At 35.9% G+C, this 20,625-nt stretch overlaps 3 long non-coding RNA genes across 5 annotated transcripts; all 3 read left to right on the top strand.

Annotated features, from left to right (window-relative positions):
- The first annotated feature begins 6,803 nt into the window (after positions 1 to 6,803).
- Positions 6,804 to 11,484, top strand: LOC128015528 (uncharacterized). Of its 3 annotated transcripts, none has more exons than XR_008183938.1 (5): positions 6,804 to 7,156; positions 7,308 to 7,399; positions 8,306 to 8,409; positions 10,385 to 10,505; positions 11,058 to 11,484. It is a non-coding gene; the product is annotated as an uncharacterized LOC128015528 (long non-coding RNA). The 3 variants fall into 3 exon arrangements; XR_008183939.1 differs by having other exon boundaries at positions 7,323 to 7,399; XR_008183940.1 differs by having other exon boundaries at positions 6,804 to 7,136.
- Positions 11,485 to 14,529: 3,045 nt separating this feature from the next.
- LOC128015529 (uncharacterized) lies at positions 14,530 to 15,726 on the top strand. The gene is made up of 4 exons (XR_008183941.1): positions 14,530 to 14,674; positions 15,288 to 15,320; positions 15,414 to 15,507; positions 15,589 to 15,726. It is a non-coding gene; the product is annotated as an uncharacterized LOC128015529 (long non-coding RNA).
- An 800-nt stretch (positions 15,727 to 16,526) lies between these two features.
- On the top strand, positions 16,527 to 20,302 carry LOC128015530 (uncharacterized). Its single transcript, XR_008183942.1, has 3 exons — positions 16,527 to 16,755; positions 18,272 to 18,357; positions 19,051 to 20,302. It is a non-coding gene; the product is annotated as an uncharacterized LOC128015530 (long non-coding RNA).
- Positions 20,303 to 20,625: the final 323 nt, after the last annotated feature.

Below are 20,625 nucleotides of genomic sequence, written 5' to 3' on the forward strand. Positions count from 1 at the left end.
TTATTAGTGAAAATTAAAAATAATTATCAGTAAACTTATTGATACAACATAATTTAGTGCAACAAAAAATACATGATAAATAGATATGAAACAATTCAGCAGATACTGCAGGGCTCCAGACTAACTTTTTTCACTAGGAGCACAGTGGCCCCCAACTGAAAATTTTAGGGGCACAACCAGAAAATTTAGGGGCGCACACCGTAAATCAACATGCTAACCAAATCTACTAATTTCCACTGTATTACTAATAAATACTTTAATAATAGATGCAGAAATTACAATGTGCTGTTTCAAATTCAGTGTCACATTTTATTCTGCACTTTTGAAAATGCAACAACAAGGTAAACTGACAGCACCATCGCTGTCAAGACAGTACAAATAGTAAACAAAATTCCATACACTCAGAATAAAAAATGTGCATAGTAAAAAGGTTTGTGTGCATGCTGTATCGTTGTTGTATGTTTCGTTAAGTTTTAAGCCATTCTTCCTTTGAAGGTTGAGCTGGCTTTTGTATTTGGTGAAAGGTAGTTCTAATGCTTATAGTACCTCAGACATCTGAATTCTTACAGCCAGTCTTCTCGAAAATGGTGAGTGTGGATCAGGGCCGGCCCTGACCAATTTGCTGCCCTAGGCAAGATTTTACCTGGCGCCCCATGTGTATGTATGTATGTACATGTATATATTATATATATATATATATATATACACACACATACACACACTACAGCAGAACTGTTTCCAACACTCATAATAAATCATCTTATTAGAATGATTTCTAAAGGATCATGTGATAGACTGGATGTCACATGTGACACTGAAGAATGGAGTAATGATGCTGAAAATTCAGCTTTGCATCACAGAAATAAATGATAATTTAAAGTATAATAAATTGAAAACAAATTATTTTAAATTGTAATAATATATCACAATATTACATTTTTTTTCTGTATTTTTGATCAAATAAATGCAGGCTTGATGAGCAGAAGAAACTTCTTTCAAAAACTTAAAAAAATAGTAATGTTTCAAAACTTTTGGCCTGTACTGTATCCCCCCAAAACTGCACAACTGTAGAGTAAAACATTATTTAAAAAAAAGTGATAATAAAAAATGCGTCTTAAAACTGACAAGATTGTACAAAATCACAGTCTGGGGACTCAGAACTCAGAACAACTGCTAACATTAAGTTTAAGGTAAAAATAACTGCCATGAAATTATAGTATCTTACTCCTATTCAATAAATTGTTCTTTCACTACATCTCTTTACCTCTGTCTTTATCCTCTTCTCTTCTTTTTGGCAGTGTATCTATCGCAGACTATGATCATTTATAATGTGTCATGTAAATTCGGCCTTGCGTCACAATCAGGAAACTTTCACCGTGTCTAGAACGGGCGCGAGCCGCCAGGCCCGTTTCTACGAGCTGTGTGTTAACAAAAACAGTGCTGTCTACATTGGATGCGGCGTCGGGCACACTACACAACAAATTACCAACAACTAATCGTGCGCGCGCTCTGTTTCTGATGCACTTCAAGCACTCGATGGGTGGGGGAAGATTGAAGAGCCAGACTTTTTTTTTTTTTTTTGCTTTATTTGGAAGTGTTTCGAATTATTGGTTTTTAAATAGTATCCTATTATAAAAAAATATAGGTAAAAAAAAAAAAAAAAAAAAAGTTCACTCATTCTGGCGCCCCTATGGATGAGTGGCGCCCTTAGCATTTGCCTATGCCGCGGGCCGGCCCTGGTGCGGACTTTTTTTCGCCACACCAACCTCTGACTCTGAATCATCATCTGACGGTGACACTGTAGACTCTGGCACTGGTACACTAGCCGAAGGTCGGAAGAACGAATCAATAGTTCGCTTGCTCATAGCTCAGACGCACGCACATATCAGGTTGTTATGAGATTTGTCTCTGTTTCCTTCCCACAGATGTTTACGCGCGCTCAATTATCTCTAGGCCCCTCCCCCTCCACACATTTTAGCCACTTGCAGTGGCCATTCCCTATTCTTCTCACACGCATTTGCCGCCTCACAGACAGGCATCACTCAATGAGACGCGAGTGTGTGCTCGCGTCTCATTAGTATGTGTGCAAGTGTGTGTGTTTGTGTGTGTGCGTGCGTGCGTGTGCAAATCTACTGGTCGCACATGTGCGACTGGATGTAAAATTCAGTCGCACACTCTCAAAATTTGGTCGCAAAATGCGACCATTTGGTCGCAGTCTGGAGCCCTGTACTGCACAGAGATACTGCACAAAGTAAAACTGTGAGCGTCGTATATGAGGCTCCTGGTATAAATGTCTGGTGGTGATGTGCTTTAATTACACGACATGCAGGAAAAAATTTAGGCTAATTCATGCGCACGATTTTCTATTTCATTCCCTCGATTTGCTAAAACGTGTACACTATTTATACATCAAGAGAACGAATTAGTAAATTGTGCAAACGATTTAGCAAATCAATGAAATGTAAAAGTAATCGTGCACGTTTAGTACATAGAGGGAACGAATTAGTAAATCATGGACATGATTTCTTTCTTTTTCTTGCATGTCATGATCAGGGCTCTGTGCTCACTATCAGAGGATAAACCTAAACAATATAACAATTACCAAAGAACCATAATTTTTGAGCTTCTCAGAAGAAAAACATTCATAAAGCGTAAAGATATGAAAAATGAACAATATAGAGATTTCAAGCATCTCTCCTGTATTATTTGTCCCACCCGAAAAAAACAAAGTTTTTTAAGAAAATGAGCATATCGACTTTCTCAGAAGAATCTGTGATCTGTGATTACTGACTGTGGAGAAGACTCTTTCAGACAGTGCTGAGGAGGCAGAGTTAGGTGCTGGACAGCTGATAGAGAAGAGGAAGAGGGTGTTTCTTACCCCAGCAGCAGAAGACAGGCTCTTCTGAGGGAAGGACAGGAGGTTTGATGCAGTGTTTTGCTGTAGAACAAGGCTTCTTCTCAGCACCTGATCTTCTTCAGAAAAGAGTTCCTCTAGTGTAGAGTCAGACACTCAAGACTTCTTGCAAACTGGAATCTTTTAATAACATTTAGCATATTATTGTAGCCATGTTCATTGTTTTTATTATAACACATGGCAAGCTTATGAGAAAATTGTTAAATGTGTTCTTCCTCCTCTTCTTCATCCTGGGCCTGCACTGTCAACATCCTTCTCTGAGCTGAAAGGGGGGATCATCTTGTTAATGTTGCTCATGTATGTTCACAACCAGTCAAAATCTGGAAGCTTTTCTTTATGGTTTTCAAGAGAAGTCTCTTCTACTTTTTTCAAAGTAATTGTAAAAAAAAAAAAAAAAAAAAAAAACAGAAAGAAAAAAAGAAATAACAGTTTTCATACTCTTTTTTTAAATATACTTAAACATATTTATTGAAATAATTATGAGGCAAAGCTGAATTTTTCAGTAACTTTACTCCAGTCTTCAGTGTCACATGATCTTTTTCATATACTGATTTGCTGCTTTTTCATAAACATTGCTGATTATCATCAATCAGTGCATTTACATTCACCCAATCGCATTATTGCTGCTAAGATCAAAGTGTACATCTGCTCATGACATACATGATGTAAATCACATAACTGTAGTGTAGACAAAATGTTTGTGCAGCACAACTGTTTCCAACACTGATAATAATCAGAAAAATGTATTGAGCAGTAAATCATCATATTAGAATGATTTCTGAAGATCATGTGACACTGAAGACTTGAGTAGTTAATGCTGAAAATATAGCTGTGCATTATAGAAATAAATTAAACTTTTAAAATATATTTAAAACTTTTGACCAGTTGTGTACATTGCCACATTTAAATGAAAACTCAACTTGTAATAAACAAAGCACACATTCTCAAAGAACTTACATTCTGGTGATAACTTCCTTCCCTCACTGCTGTCAGTTCCCTTCAGTCATTCCCAGACCTCCTTGTTTTTAATCTTTCCCTCAAATCTACAGAAACAAACATCATTTTACAGACAATTTGGATAAGTCACGAATCGCAATAGTTATATAACTATAATCACAATGCTAAATTATATATATATATATATATATATATATATATATATATATATATAATTATAAATATATATTGAATCGGCACACAAGTATCGGGATAGTATTGAATTGGCAGAATAGCGTATCATCCCAGCCCTAGTTACTACAGTCAAAACAATGAAACTCTCTTCAAGAGCGCACAATAACTGAGATTTAAAACTGTTAAAAGAAAAGGCTCAAAATATTGCACACATATAATACACAACAATATCTCTTCCTTTGGTGTTTTGAACATTTCTGTGAGTAATGCTACACGCTGTGACTCTGTGTTGCTTCAAGCGATCAATCTGGAACATTAAGCAAGCTTACCTGTACTTGTGCCAAGGGTCCAGAAATGAGCTGTGTCCGGTGCAGTACGTTGGGTATACCACCCGTTGATCTCCCGGTCAACCAAAAATCGATGGATTTTCAATCATATTTCCCGGTCAACTATATTTCGATGCATTTTCTATCATATTTCCCGGTCAACTATATTTCGATGCATTTTCTATCATATTTCCCGGTCAACTATATTTCGATGACTTTTCAACAACCGCATCGTTTCTCTGTCCACTATAAATCAATTACTTTTCAACACATTCAGGGATCACCCGGTAACCAAATATCAATGCTTAATCAATCATAAAGATAACTATGGATCAATGTTGTTCCAATATTGTTGCCATCAACATTAATAATATCAGGTTTTCATCGATATGATAATGGTGATTCAACATTTATTTTGCATTGAAATTTCAATATCAACCATAATGATGATTCAGATGGAAAAACAATGTTTATTCAATGTTGGCTTGCTGTCTGGGTAGTCTACCGAGAACTGACACAAAATATTTATCGAAATCGACAAAGAATCGCCTGCGATTTTAACATCGATTTTGTGTAGATTGTCAGTGAATTACGGCTCGGTGTAGTAAATGACAACCAGTGTTGCCAAGCCTGTGGTTGTTTTTCATGTCCGTGGGTCACAGCGACCCCAATACAAATAACGTCATAGCTCCTAAAATGCGAATTTTACAAAGGCAACCCTGCTAAAAACGTATATTTTAACCCCAGGAAGCAATGTTTTATCGGGGAACCTCCTGGAAGCGCGATTGGGCTAGTTTTTGACTAGTTTTAAGAAGCAACTGGGCAGGATTTGTTGTGAAAACCTGGCAACCCTGATCTGAACGCACAGCTGGAGATATGCTTCTAATCACAGGAGCGTCTTTACTGATGAGATGTGCATGAAAATCGCATTCGATTTTTTTGCACAGCCCTAATGTAACGCCAGTACGCCATATTAGGTTAATTGTCTGCGAGCTTCTCCTCCTGTCTGTACGGTAATGCGACAGAGAGTCGCGTGGTTATGATGCAATCGTTAGCCTATTTTTACAAAAACTGTTTCTACGGGGCCATAATGTAACATAGAAGGTAATTGAGCCCTTTATACATTGTCATGTATCTTTAGAAATAAATAATGGACAAAGGGAGTCTTTAAATGCCTCAGATGTAAAGTTATTCGCTGTCAAAGTGATGCCAAAATGAATGGGAGTCAATGGGAATGCTAACGCAAGTGAAGTTCTGCTACAAGATGGCGGCTTCCGGCCGACTTCAACTTCCGGTCGACTTCCTTGCCGCCTGGATCATCCTCACAACTTATTGCTTGTAGCCATTTTGTCATCCTTTCCGGCTCTGTATGTTTATTAGGAAGGATGTACCCTGCTGAAAAAAACAATAGAAACCATTACAGAATTTGTAATGGTTTTAATGGTTCTTATTGGAATTCTAATGGTTTTAATGGACACTGTAATGGTCTCTGTGGGTCTCTATTGGTAATTTGCTTTCTTCTATTGGTGGCGTGTATTGTCTATTGGATACCATTAAGGACCAATAGAACACCTTTAGAAACTTCTAGTGGTATCTACTGGACACCAGTAGAAACCATTATGACTCCAATAAATTTAGTGGTTTCTTTGGAAAACTGTAATGGTCTTAGTGGGTAGGCTACTGCTGAAAAAAAATGAACACACAAACAATAGAAACTATTACAAAATTTGTAATGGTTTTAATGGTTATAATGGGAATTATGTTGGTTGTAATGGTCACAGTAATGGTCCCTGTGGGTCTCTATTGGTAAATTGCTTTCTTCTATTGGTGGTATGTAGTGTCTTGGATTGCCACCATACGTCATTTGGAAAGGTTATTTTTAATTCATTTAATTTTTTTTTTTTTTTTTTTTTTTTTTTTTTTTTAAATCAATTCGACTTGTCATGGCCTTCAAAATTGACTTGAAAAGTTGGTCTTTGTTTTGTCTGTCGGATTTGGTCCAAATTTAGCCCAAAAATAGATGTGAAATAACAGTGAAATTCTGCGTGACTTCCACGTGCTGTAATGTGCGCGCGCGCAGAACTGGAGCGGAGGACGTCACCATGGAAACGAGGCGGCAGCCCAACCGTCAAGCAGCTGATCGCTGACACTCAATGTGGTTTCACTTTTTTTTTAGGTAAGTTTAGTCTATTAAATTAAACAAATAGTACATTAAAGTGTTCCTGACACTTTATTTCATGTAAATTATACACTTTCGTTTAATATTTACTTTATAGAAATGGTTTAGCGTCGTCAGAAAAAGTCCGTTAGCATCTCAAAGGTAAGGCTAAATACAAGAGGTAACGATAGACATGAGCTCTTGTTTATTAAGCTTGGGCTTTTAATGTCATCTTGTGTGTAGATGAGCTCGCTCTCTCTCTCTCTCTCTCTCTCTCTCTCTGTCTCTCTCTCTCTCTCCATATATATCAATGGATGAATGGAAGTAACTTAACCGAATTAATTTAACCCTAAATGTATCCACTGTTTAATCCTAAAATGTGCACTAACGTAACCGGATAACGTTACATCACTTACATAGATCGTGAAAATGGACTGAAACCTTCAGGTTTTGATCTTTCATGGTAAACAAATAAATACAAACTTGTTCTGTGATTTCAGAAGTGGCAGAAAAAAACATCTATGACACAGAAGTTCCTGATTTTAACATTTCTGAAGGGAGCTGCTGACAGAGAGGATGAAAACATACACATTTTGATGTCCACGCTGTAGGAGCATTACTAAATAAGTAAAACTAAAATATATATATATTTATTGTAAATGATTATATAAATTATATATTCTGTGAATTATTATTTTTATTTTCTGCATTTCACCTCTGCTATAGTATATGCCTTATACCTGGCATTGTATAATAAATATTGTTGTCTCTGTGACAGTGCTTATGTTCCTAGGTTCTTCCATGCTGATGGCTGTGCTCTAGTCATATCTCCTGTCGAAGAACATTTTTAGACATTATGAACCATGAATAGTAAGCAATTCGTCAAACATACACCATTCAAAAATGTAAGGGTCAGATTTGTCATGTATTTCAAATACATCTTTTATGCTCACCACTGCTGCATTTATTTGATTAAAATACAGTTAAATTGTGAAATTACCATTTTTTTAATAACTATTTTCTATTTAAGTTTGTTTTAATAAGTGATCAAAGCTGAATTTTCAGCATCAGTCTCCAGTGTCACACAATCCTTCAGAAATCATGCTTTGTGAAAACAAGAATAAAATTGTACAAAATATTCACATATAAAGCAGTTATTTGAAATTGTACTAATATTTCACAACATTACCATTTTTATTTATGATCAAATAAATGCAGTTTTCTTAGTGTACATGAGACTTATTTCAGAAACATAAAAAAATCTCTATCTCCAAGCTACACACTCTCACACCAAAGTGACTGTTAAAAATCATTTAAACTTTGTGTCAGTACATCATAAATAGGAAAAGGCATCAGATCACCGTCTGTGATTTGTTGTTTCGTGCCGCATCCAGTGTAGAGAACATCACTGATAATAAAAGGCTCTGTTGTATTTTGTTGTGCTGTCCAGTGACGACACAGTGTTAGAACTCTTGTTAAATATCATTACATATGATGTATGTATGATGCCATTCAGCACTGATAGATCTTTTCTATTTCAGAGACTGAAAATCATTGATAAAGCACAAGGTTACTGTAACATATTTAAACAATATTAATAAGAATTAATAAAAATGCATCTGTGACTTAATATTGCTTCTTATTCTTCAGTGGAAAGTTCTCATTAAACACATAACTTTCTTCTCATCTTTGTGCATTTTCAAACGTTGTGCATATTTCTGAATCATTTTTTTTTTTTTTTTACTTCATAATATTGGTTGTCTTCTCTTGTTTCAGAGTTTAGCTCCAACCCCAGTTAAGCAGACCTAAGCAGCTGATCAAGGATCAGCAGAAACTCTGCAGAACGGTGGTCCTCCAGCCCAGGACTGGACACCAGTGTTGTAAGTCATTCTGTCTCTTTATAGTGCATGCTCAGAACATATTGCAGGAGATCTCAACATTGTCTCTCAAGGTCCACTTACATGCAGAGTTTTGCTCCAAGCTGCAGTGCACCTGAACACATTAATCGAGGTCTAACTATTAGTGTTGTCACAGTACCAATTTCAGTACCAAAGCAAAACACAAAAACATGCTAATTATTATTTTTTTTAATTATTATTATTAGCCGCACTTATGCTAACAATTAACTACTCTAATAACAGTGTTCATTTCAATCCGACATTCAAATTACAGTTATATATATATATCCTGATAAATACAGGTGCTGGTCATATAATTAAAATATCATCCAAAAGTTGATTTCACTAATTCCATTCAAAAAGTGAAACTTGTATATTATATTCATTCATTACACACAGACTGATATATTCCAAATCTTTATTTCTTTTAATTTTGATGTTTATAACTGACAACTAAGGAAAATCCCAAATTCAGTATCTCCGAAAATTTGAATATTGTGAAAAGGTTCAATATTGAAGAGACCTGGTGCCACACTCTAATCAGCTAATTAACTCAAAACAACTGCAAATCCTTTAAATGGTCTCTCAGTCTCGTTCTGTAGGCTACACAATCATGAGGAAGACTGCTGACTTAACCGTTGTCCAAAAGACGACCATTGACACTTTGCACAAGGAGGGCAAGACACAAAAGGTCATTGCTAAAGAGGCTGGCTGTTCACAGAGCTCTGCGTCCAAGCACATTAATAGAGAGGAGAAGGGAAGGAAAAGATGTAGTAGAAAATAAGTGTAGAAGCAATAGGGATAACTGCACCCTGGAGAGGATTGTGAAACAAAACCCATTCAAAAATGTGGGGGAGATTCACAAAGAGTGGACTGCAGCTGGAGTCAGTGCTTCAAGAACCACTACACACAGACGTATGCAAGACATGGGTTTCAGCTTCACATTCCTTGTGTCAAGACACTCTTGAACAACAGACAGAACCAGAAGTGTCTCGCTTCAGAAAGGACTGTACTGCTGCTGAGTAGTGATATATCAGACCCAAGAATGCAGAAGAGCTGAAGGCCACTATCAGAGCAACCTGGTCTCATAACACCTGAGCAGTGCCACAGACTGATCGACTCCATGCCACACCACACTGCTGCAGTCATTCAGGGGAAAGGAGCCTCAACTAAGTATTGAGTGCTGTACATACTCATACTTTTCATGTTCATACTTTTCAGTTGGCCAAGATTTCCAAAAATCCTTTCTTTGTATTGGTCTTAAGTTATACTCTAATTTTCTAAGATAATGAATTTGGGATTTTCCTTAGTTGTCAGATATAAATAAATATATCAGTCTGTGTGTAATGAATGAATATAATATACAGGTTTCACTTTTTGAATTGAAATTATGATATTCTAATTATATGACGAGCACCTGTATACACAGAATGACTAATTGAACTGCTTTTATAGTTTTAATAATTAATTTATTTGTAATGAATAAAGGGATTTTACATTTGATTAATAGTTTTTCTTACTTGAATGCTTTTGTTCGGATGTAAAATAAAAAAGTGAATTATTATTAAGAAAAGAACTGCAGGAAAAGATGCAATGTTGCTCAGTGATTTTGGTTTGGAACCTTTAGAAAATAGAAAAGAGTTGACTTTGCCAACTCTTTCAACTTCAAACGGGTGTAGCTCAGTCATTTTTTTTATATATATATATATATATATATATATATATATACAGTTATACATCATTTTGAAGGACTTTTTAATGAGAAAAAAAACCTCAACTGATTTTTGCTCATTGTGACTAACTTTGCCAGCACAGGTCACATATGCTACTTAATTTCCACTTGAGAGGGTCAGATTTAAAGTCTGAGATTAGTCCATCAGTTCTTGAATTTCAATTTTTGTTTATGTGTGTGCGTGTGTGTGTGTGCGTGCGTGTGTATGTGTGTGTTCAAAACAAGAGTGTCTGTCTCAGAAGCTGAAGAAAAAAGGTCACACCTTATAGGAAATAAACGCCTCCTAAGTGTACGGAAATACCTGGATGAGGAGATCAGTGACATAAACCAGATAAAACTGTCAGTGGTAAGTGTTTGCATATCCATATCCGAATGGAATTGCTACAACCTCTTATCTAATATGACTCGAAGTGAATAGAGACTATGTACCATAAAAAGTAGATAATGTAATTATTCAAGCCTATTTGTGAAACTGGACCACAAAACCAGTTACAAGGATAATTGTTTTTATTTTATTTTTTAGATTTTTATTTCAATAATAATACTAAATAAGTTTTCCATTGATGTATGGTTTGTTAGGAGGACAATATTTGTCTGAGATACAACTATTTGAAAATCTGGAATCTGATGGTGCTAAAAAATCTAAATATTGTGAAAAATATTTCAAATCCAGAGCAAAGCATTTTATTAATAAAAAATTAAGTTGATACATTTATGGTAGGGAATTTACAAAATATATTTTCTTTTTTTAAATCATAATGATTTTAGACATGAAAGAAAAATCAATAACTTTTTTGAGACTGCCATATAAATATATGTATGGATAATCTCACATACTGGTAATTTGGTACATTGTCCTAATGAATTGTCCCTTTTTTTCCTTTTTTTTTTTTTGCAGGTCTGAGACAGCTACAAGCCACAAAAACAGTTCATAGTTCCTGCATTTCTATAATGCATTAATGAATAACAATAATTAAAATAAAATGTAATGTCAAGGTTTTGTGTTAATTCCAGCTATGTTGAGTATTCTGTGAATAATTTTGATTTTAGGTGCATATTCTTAATTCTTTGCAAAACAACCTGAACTGTTTGCTATTGAAAGGTTGGTATGAAGTTTAAATAAATAAAAACATTATATTCTTGACAAAACCTGTGTACAGTTTGTATTAATAATTTAAATTATTTACTTATATTAATTAATGGCCTAATTACCAGCTATCAGTTAAACATTCAAATCAGAACCAATATAAAAGTGCAACGAAAACTATTAAATATATGCAAATAAAGACCAGTACAAACTTGCAATGGAACCATCAGAACCATTACAAAACTGACGGAAACCATTAAATTTGTATTAATAAAGACCAATACAAACTTGTAATGGAACCATCAGAACCATTACAAAACCAACAGAAACCATTAAATTAGTTTTAATAAAGACCAATACAAACTTGTAATGGAACCATCAGAACCATTACAAAACCAACAGAAACCATTAAATTTGTTTTAATAAAGACCAATACAAACTTGTAATGGAACCATCAAAACCATTACAAAACCAACAGAAACCATTAAATTTGTTTTAATAAAGACCAATACAAACTTGTAATGGAACCATCAGAACCATTACAAAACCAACAGAAACCATTAAATTTGTTTTAATAAAGACCAATACAAACTTGTAATGGAACCATCAAAACCATTACAAAACCAACAGAAACCATTAAATTTGTTTTAATAAAGACCCATACAAACTTGTAATGGAACCATCAGAACCATTACAAAACCAACAGAAACCATTACAAAACCAACAGAAACCATTAAATTTGTTTTAATAAAGACCAATACAAACTTGTAATGGAACCATCAGAACCATTACAAAACCAACAGAAACCATTACAAAACCAATAGAAACCATTAAATTTGTTTTAATAAAGACCAGTACAAACTTGTAATGGAACCATCAGAACCAATACAAAACTGTGATGGAAACCATTATGTGCAAATCGTGACCAATACAAACTTGTAATGGAAACCAATACAAACCAATAAATCCTAATGGAATATGCCCAAAACACACTACGTAATGGAAACCATTTGGTAATGGTTTTAATGGTTAATTGCTGATGGTTTGTAATGGTTTTGTAATGGAAACCATTAGAATTTCTGTAATGGTTTCTATTGTTTTTTTCAGCAGGGTAGAACTTCAATTCATAATTTGTTAGTTTATTGGAGGTACAGAAAACGACACAGCAACTCTTCGGCGTGATTGTCCCGTGTATTTCAATTGGCGCCAAGGCAATATTTTCCCCCACAGGCTAAATTCACATCACGTGACGGGGCGTTCCCGGGGGCGTTCCCAGACCAACCGTCTCTATCTATAGAGCATCACAGTCCCGCCCACAGCCCGAGAGAGATCTAGTGCCGGAAGTAAATTTCCCATTAATTTCTCCCATTGACTTTCAGAAAAATCTGTATCTAAAGAGTTTTAGAGCATGTGTGAGGATAACCAGCTACGGCTGAACTCATAAACATATAACATCCCAGCAAACACAGAACGTTGTGAGGACGTCGCCAGTTAGTCGTCATTTGGTCAGCGCGACATTACTTTATGGCAACGTTGTGAGGACGTCGTGGTAAAGTTCCATTTTTTTAAATCTTGGCTAACTTCCCAGAAACGTTGTGTGCACGTACTCAAAAGACGGCTGTGTCCAAATTCAGGGTCTACATCCTTCGGAGGACGCATTTGAAGGATGTTACGTCACAGCGCCGCGACGAAGGCTGTCCAAATTCGTAGGATCCTTCAAATGCGGCCCACAAATGCGTCCTCCTTTTCCCCGAATTCGAAGGATGGGTGTGATGGATCCTTTCGCGTCCTACCTATCCCATAATTCTTTTCGGCAGGACGAAGCGAGCGGTAGCGGAGTGGGGGAGGAGTATTATTTTCGATGTTTTTTAAAAACTGGCTTTTCAAAAAGATATATTTTCAGTGGTTTTCTAGTTAGGCATTTTGTTTTAGCATTAAGCATTTTTTTTTTTTACATGTCTACGTGTATATGTAAAAAAAAACGTTTACTTTCGTAAACTAGCTTCTTCCTTACTGCCTGTGTGAATATCCCCTTACACACAGCTTATTTGTTAGTGATTGAAGCTGTTTTAACGCTTCTAAGGACGAAAGAGCAGACAGAAGTGTTTATAAAGCTCCGGGGAGGGAACGATGAGCTCTTCACCCGCTTCTTGCTTGGCGCTGTCACGGTTGCTAGGCGACAGGATATGAGCAACGGTTAAGGGAGGGAACTGAAAGAAGGGTAGGCTCATAGACAGTAAAAGAAATGGACACAGCGACCCCATTGGAACTCAATTGAGCTAAATGAAGCCCAGTTTTAGCGTTTTTTAGCACTTCCGTTTCTGACGCGCAGACTCAAACGAAGCTTGACGACGTCAGCAACCTGTCTGCCAGATGTAAATCTTCTAAGTGGCTGTGCGTGAAAACTGCCATCGTTAATCTTGCAGAGACGGCGAGCTTGAGCGGGGAGTTCTTTGTCGGGAGTGAGCAGGAGTAAGTATTCTGATTAATTATTTTGTATAGTATTTTAAAATGTAACCCAGTACGCCATATTTAGTTAATTGCCTGCGAGCTTCTCCTCCTGTCTGTACGGTAATGCGACAGAGAGCCGAGTGGTTATGACGCAATCGTTAGCCTATTTTTTACAAAAACTGTTTATACGGGGCCATAATGTAACATAGAAGGTAATGGAGCACTTTATACATTGTCGTGTATCTTTAGAAATAAATAATGGACAAACAGAGTCTTTAAACGCCTCAGATGTAAAGTTATTCGCTGTCAAAGTGACGCCAAAATGAATGGGAGTCAATGGGAATGCTAACGCAAGTGAAGTTCTGCTAAAAGATGGCAGCCCCCACCCGACTTCAACTTCCGGTCGAGTTCCTTGCCCCTTGGGTAGGCTGTCCAAATTCACAAACACCGACTTCCGGTTTTTGCGGTCGTCGGAGGACCCATCCTCCTTCAACCGGGTAGGAAGGATCCTAAGGAGGATGCAGACCCTGAATTTGGACACAGCTGACGTCGCTAGTTAGTCCCATTGGGGACGTTGTAGTGACGTGGTCAGCTGGTCTTCAGATAACTTTTAATATTATTGCACTAGATGTATTATTATTATTAAGATACCATTTGAACAGCATATTCTTTGGGAAATATACAAAAAAATTAATCAAGCATGTTAAAATAATTATATATATATATATATATATATATATATATATATATATATATATATATATATATATATATATATGCCATCAGTTTAAGAACAATAAAATAAACAATTTACTTAGCAAATGATGATAATGTTTGTTAATGAAAGAGAGTACGGGACAAATTAACATTTAAACCTTAAACTAGCAGCGCACGTCACTTTCTGAGTGAAGTGCGCGACGTGCGCGTGCCCGTCATTTTGTAACGGTCAACTTCCAGCAGACGGACACGGAGGAAAGGTAAGTCCTATAAATCTACTTTTATTCATAGATTTTAACCGATATAACGTTAAATGGCATCAAAGAGGAGTAGTGTTTTGTATTTTTGTAGGTTTTCTCTTTCAATTTAATAAATAAATGCTCTGTTTGGTTAATTAGCTCAAAAGCAGTCTCAGAGGTGGTCTAAGGTAACGTTAACTGTTAAAATCGAATATAACCTTACCTGTTTTAAATTATTTGAAATTTATCACTATAAACTATACAGTATTAACTTTCTAATAATTAAATTTTTAACCGTAGTAACGTTAATTAGTTTGTTTGAATACCTGCTGCTCGAGCTTGATGATGCTCATGCAGCCATGCTGTGAACTTGAATATAAACCGATATAACGTTAAATATAAAGTTTAACGTTAATTAGACCGAGGCTGCCGAAATCATGTTCAGTGTAACGTTATGTGGGATTAATAAATTCCCCTTTTCTCCCTCAAGTGGCAGGCTTGTAAATTCTGTCATCTGTTCGTTATTGGTGTTAATGGTGTTTTTCACATGCATGCTTTTTAATGCTAGTTTAATTCTCAAATTGATCTGATACTTTCGTTTCACAAAAAGTAAACAAATTGTTCACTTTCTTAGGGCCTGACAACCACCAGTTGAGTCCATGATTCAGTGAGTTCCTTATAAGGAAATATATTTGTTAACGCCTAGTAATTTAAATGTATTATTTATTGCTTTAAAATGAGCACATATATTTATCATCAGGGGAAGAGACAGTCTGGGCAGCAGCAACAAGACAACTATTACAAGTAGAGATGGGTTTCAAGAACTGGTCCTAATTTGGTTCCTGACTTGTTCGGTACTGAAAACATTTACATAAGGTACAGGATCAATAGTGCTGCTATCAGTATTCTTGTAACATTGATTCATTACCCTTTAGACACAATCCTCCAAATCATCTCTTCATGGATGGCAGCAAGGATCCAGGATCAAGAGATCATTCATCATGGAGACTGTCCAACAGGAAGCAGTTTCTCCTGGGTGAAAAACTAAACCTGGTTGTTTCAGCATCACTCAGGCAAGACTTAATACTTTTAAATTGATTTCAGTTGGTTATGTGTTTCAGGTCATCCTGACCATTCTGCTGTTCTGGATGTAAGGCCGTGCTGGAACTACATTTCTCGTTGTTGAAAGATTTGTGCAGCGGTATCCAGACATATAACGCCCCATCACACGGGGCGTCAACGCCTCTTGTTTACTTTTAAATGAAGTGACGTCAAGGATGGTGAAATTAATTCTAGAAATTAATTCTAAATAGAAGTTGAAGACTTCTCAAGCGCCAATGCAGCCCTCCTCCAGTCAGAACATCTTATGCAAATACCCAAGCGCAGACGCAAGCCAATCAAGTGCATGCAATACCAGAAAACTAATGTGATTGGCTGTCACTATGAGAAGAGACAGTAATTCTGATCCGATATCAGTGTCGTTTTTTGCAAAAAAAAATTTAAATCAATGTAGAATTTTCTATACTTCTGTGTAGGGATGTCAATTTTCAATCATTTCCATGATCGATCGTCGTTTAAATTAATGATCAAATAATCGATTAATCGTTAACCTTAATGCTGCAAAGTCTATTGCAGTAACACCCAGTCACTGGTATGACAGGATGTGCAAAAGTGTGTGTGTGTGTGTGTGTGTGTGTGTGTGTGTGTGTGTGTGTGTATATATATATATATATATATATATATATATATATATATATATATATATATATATATATATATATATATATATATATATAAAACTGTAAAATGTATATTTTACAGTAAAGACCAAAAGTTTGGACACACCTTCTCATTCAAAGAGTTTTCTTTATTTTCATGACTATGAAAATTGTAGAGTCACACTGAAGGCATCAAGGGCTATTTGACCAAGAAGGAGAGTGATGGGGTAATGCCCCAGATGACCTGGCCTCCACAGTCACCGGACCTGAACCCAATCGAGATGGTTTAGGGGTGAGCTGGACCGCAGACAGAAGGCAAAAGGGCCAACAAGTGCTAAGCATCTCTCGGGGAACTCCTTCAAGACTGTTGGAAGACCATTTCAGGTGACTACCTCTTGAAGCTCATCAAGAGAAAGCCAAGAGTATGCAAAGCAGTAATCAAAGCAAAAGGTGGCTACTTTGAAGAACTTACAATATGACATATTTTCAGTTGTTTCACACTTTTTTGTTATGTATATAATTCCATATATAATTCCACATGTGTTAATTCATAGTTTTGATGCCTTCAGTGTGAATCTACAATTTTCATAGTCATGAAAATAAAGAAAACTCTTTGAATGAGAAGGTGTGTCCAAACCTTTGGTCTCAAACTGATATATATATATATATTAGACAGTTTCATCGGATGCACGCGCCTGGACCTAAGTTAACTTCCAGTCTGTGTTGTGTATATTGGTCTGGCTGCAGTGCCATCTACAAACGCAGTTAAAGGCAAGGTGATGAGTAGACTGAAGTTGGGCTCAGGTGGCTGTGCTGCGGGATGTGTTTCCCATACATTTATTTATTTTTGGAGACTCGCCACAATTTTAAAACTGATCGATTTTCAAAAAGGCTTCGTTGAATAAACATGAGTAACGTTACGTACTGCATGTTTAATAATTCCTAACATTTATATGTTTAAATATCAAAACGAGGCACAGGTGTTTTTATATCGCTGTATTTCTGAAGAAAGACTTGCATGTTATATGCCTGATAAAGCAGCGTGTGAGTGTAGCTCTGCTTTGTTTACAGCTGTTACTGGGGAAATTTCTATTTCTAGCGCTTCATGTCTATGCTTTAAAACATCTCCTGCTGGCAAAGGATGAATTTGCATTTTCATTAAGTCCGCCTGATCCACGCAGCAAACATATTTTGTTTGTTATCAAAAAATATCTACTCTAGAGGGACTTGGCTGTTGTTATTGATTCTATTTGGAAGTCTACCGGTTAGGTTAGGTCCACAAACGCGCGCATGCGCAGTAACGTTTGTTTATGTTGTTGCCGTTGAAACTGTCTATATATATGTGTGTGTGTGTGTGTATAATGTATGTGTGTGTAAAATACATTTCTTTTAAATGTATAGCACAGTAATGAAGGCAGCAACATGTGGTAGATGGGACAGAACAAGAATCTATCATTGTGCTAATGTATTATAATACGAAAGGGTATGGCTCCTATACAGCGTGCAGCGCGTAAACACAACCAGTGCGCAGATTGATCGCTTGAAGCAACACAGAGTCACAGCGTGTAGCATTACTCACAGAAATGTTCAAAACACCAAAGGAAGAGATATTGTTGTGTATTATATGTGTGCAATATTTTGAGCCTTTTCTTTTAACAGTTTTAAATCTCAGTTATTGTGCGCTCTTGAAGAGAGTTTCATTGTTTTGACTGTAGTAACTAGGGCTGGGATGATACGCTATTCTGCCAATTCAATACTATCCCGATACTTGTGTGCCGATTCAATATATATTTATAATTATATATATATATATATAATTTAGCATTGTGATTATAGTTATATAACTATTGCGATTCGTGACTTATCCAAATTGTCTGTAAAATGATGTTTGTTTCTGTAGATTTGAGGGAAAGATTAAAAACAAGGAGGTCTGGGAATGACTGAAGGGAACTGACAGCAGTGAGGGAAGGAAGTTATCACCAGAATGTAAGTTCTTTGAGAATGTGTGCTTTGTTTATTACAAGTTGAGTTTTCATTTAAATGTGGCAATGTACACAACTGGTCAAAAGTTTTAAATATATTTTAAAAGTTTAATTTATTTCTATAATGCACAGCTATATTTTCAGCATTAACTACTCAAGTCTTCAGTGTCACATGATCTTCAGAAATCATTCTAATATGATGATTTACTGCTCAATACATTTTTCTGATTATTATCAGTGTTGGAAACAGTTGTGCTGCACAAACATTTTGTCTACACTACAGTTATGTGATTTACATTATGTATGTCATGAGCAGATGTACACTTTGATCTTAGCGGCAATAATGCGATTGGGTGCATGTAAATGCACTGATTGATGATAATCAGCAATGTTTATGAAAAAGCAGCAAATCAGTATATGAAAAAGATCATGTGACACTGAAGACTGGAGTAAAGTTACTGAAAAATTCAGCTTTGCCTCATAATTATTTCAATAAATATGTTTAAGTATATTTAAAAAAAGAGTATGAAAACTGTTATTTCTTTTTTTCTTTCTGTTTTCTTTTTTTTTTTTTTTTTACAATTACTTTGAAAAAAGTAGAAGAGACTTCTCTTGAAAACCATAAAGAAAAGCTTCCAGATTTTGACTGGTTGTGAACATACATGAGCAACATTAACAAGATGATCCCCCCTTTCAGCTCAGAGAAGGATGTTGACAGTGCAGGCCCAGGATGAAGAAGAGGAGGAAGAACACGTTTAACAATTTTCTCATAAGCTTGCCATGTGTTATAATAAAAACAATGAACATGGCTACAATAATATGCTAAATGTTATTAAAAGATTCCAGTTTGCAAGAAGTCTTGAGTGTCTGACTCTACACTAGAGGAACTCTTTTCTGAAGAAGATCAGGTGCTGAGAAGAAGCCTTGTTCTACAGCAAAACACTGCATCAAACCTCCTGTCCTTCCCTCAGAAGAGCCTGTCTTCTGCTGCTGGGGTAAGAAACACCCTCTTCCTCTTCTCTATCAGCTGTCCAGCACCTAACTCTGCCTCCTCAGCACTGTCTGAAAGAGTCTTCTCCACAGTCAGTAATCACAGATCACAGATTCTTCTGAGAAAGTCGATATGCTCATTTTCTTAAAAAACTTTGTTTTTTTCGGGTGGGACAAATAATACAGGAGAGATGCTTGAAATCTCTATATTGTTCATTTTTCATATCTTTACGCTTTATGAATGTTTTTCTTCTGAGAAGCTCAAAAATTATGGTTCTTTGGTAATTGTTATATTGTTTAGGTTTATCCTCTGATAGTGAGCACAGAGCCCTGATCATGACATGCAAGAAAAAGAAAGAAATCATGTCCATGATTTACTAATTCGTTCCCTCTATGTACTAAACGTGCACGATTACTTTTACATTTCATTGATTTGCTAAATCGTTTGCACAATTTACTAATTCGTTCTCTTGATGTATAAATAGTGTACACGTTTTAGCAAATCGAGGGAATGAAATAGAAAATCGTGCGCATGAATTAGCCTAAATTTTTTCCTGCATGTCGTGTAATTAAAGCACATCACCACCAGACATTTATACCAGGAGCCTCATATACGACGCTCACAGTTTTACTTTGTGCAGTATCTCTGTGCAGTATCTGCTGAATTGTTTCATATCTATTTATCATGTATTTTTTGTTGCACTAAATTATGTTGTATCAATAAGTTTACTGATAATTATTTTTAATTTTCACTAATAACGTCATTAACCATCTCCCCATCTTTAAGACAAAAATTTTCTATTGTTTATATTGTGTAATCTATGAATTGATGTGTTTAGTTTTCTGTGCTCATAACTTAGTAACATTTTGCATGTTTAAAGAACAGGTGCGATGTTCAAAATGTTTTGGCTTCGTATTTGTACAAAGTAGTGCTGAATAAATATTGATTTGTGAATGAATGCAGTGTGTTTTTGTCTGTTTTATATTCGAATGTAATGTTTTTGTATTAATGTATTAACTATGAATCCCCTATAATTAGATTACAATTAGATTTCATAAGGTTTATTTTTTGCACCAGAGATGGATTGAGTTTATTAGTTCTTTATGTATTTCAAGGTAATGGTGAGGTGAAAATATGAATTACCAATATGATCCTGTAATGTCACGTCCTCATAACGTGCCAGTTTGGTCGTCAGGACATACTCATCACGTTCCAGTGACGTTCCACTATAACGTCGCCACGACGGATATGGGAATCACAAAGTTACGTCACTGGAACGTT

This window comes from Carassius gibelio, chromosome A6 (genome assembly GCF_023724105.1).
Source record: "Carassius gibelio isolate Cgi1373 ecotype wild population from Czech Republic chromosome A6, carGib1.2-hapl.c, whole genome shotgun sequence".
NCBI lineage: Eukaryota > Metazoa > Chordata > Actinopteri > Cypriniformes > Cyprinidae > Carassius > Carassius gibelio.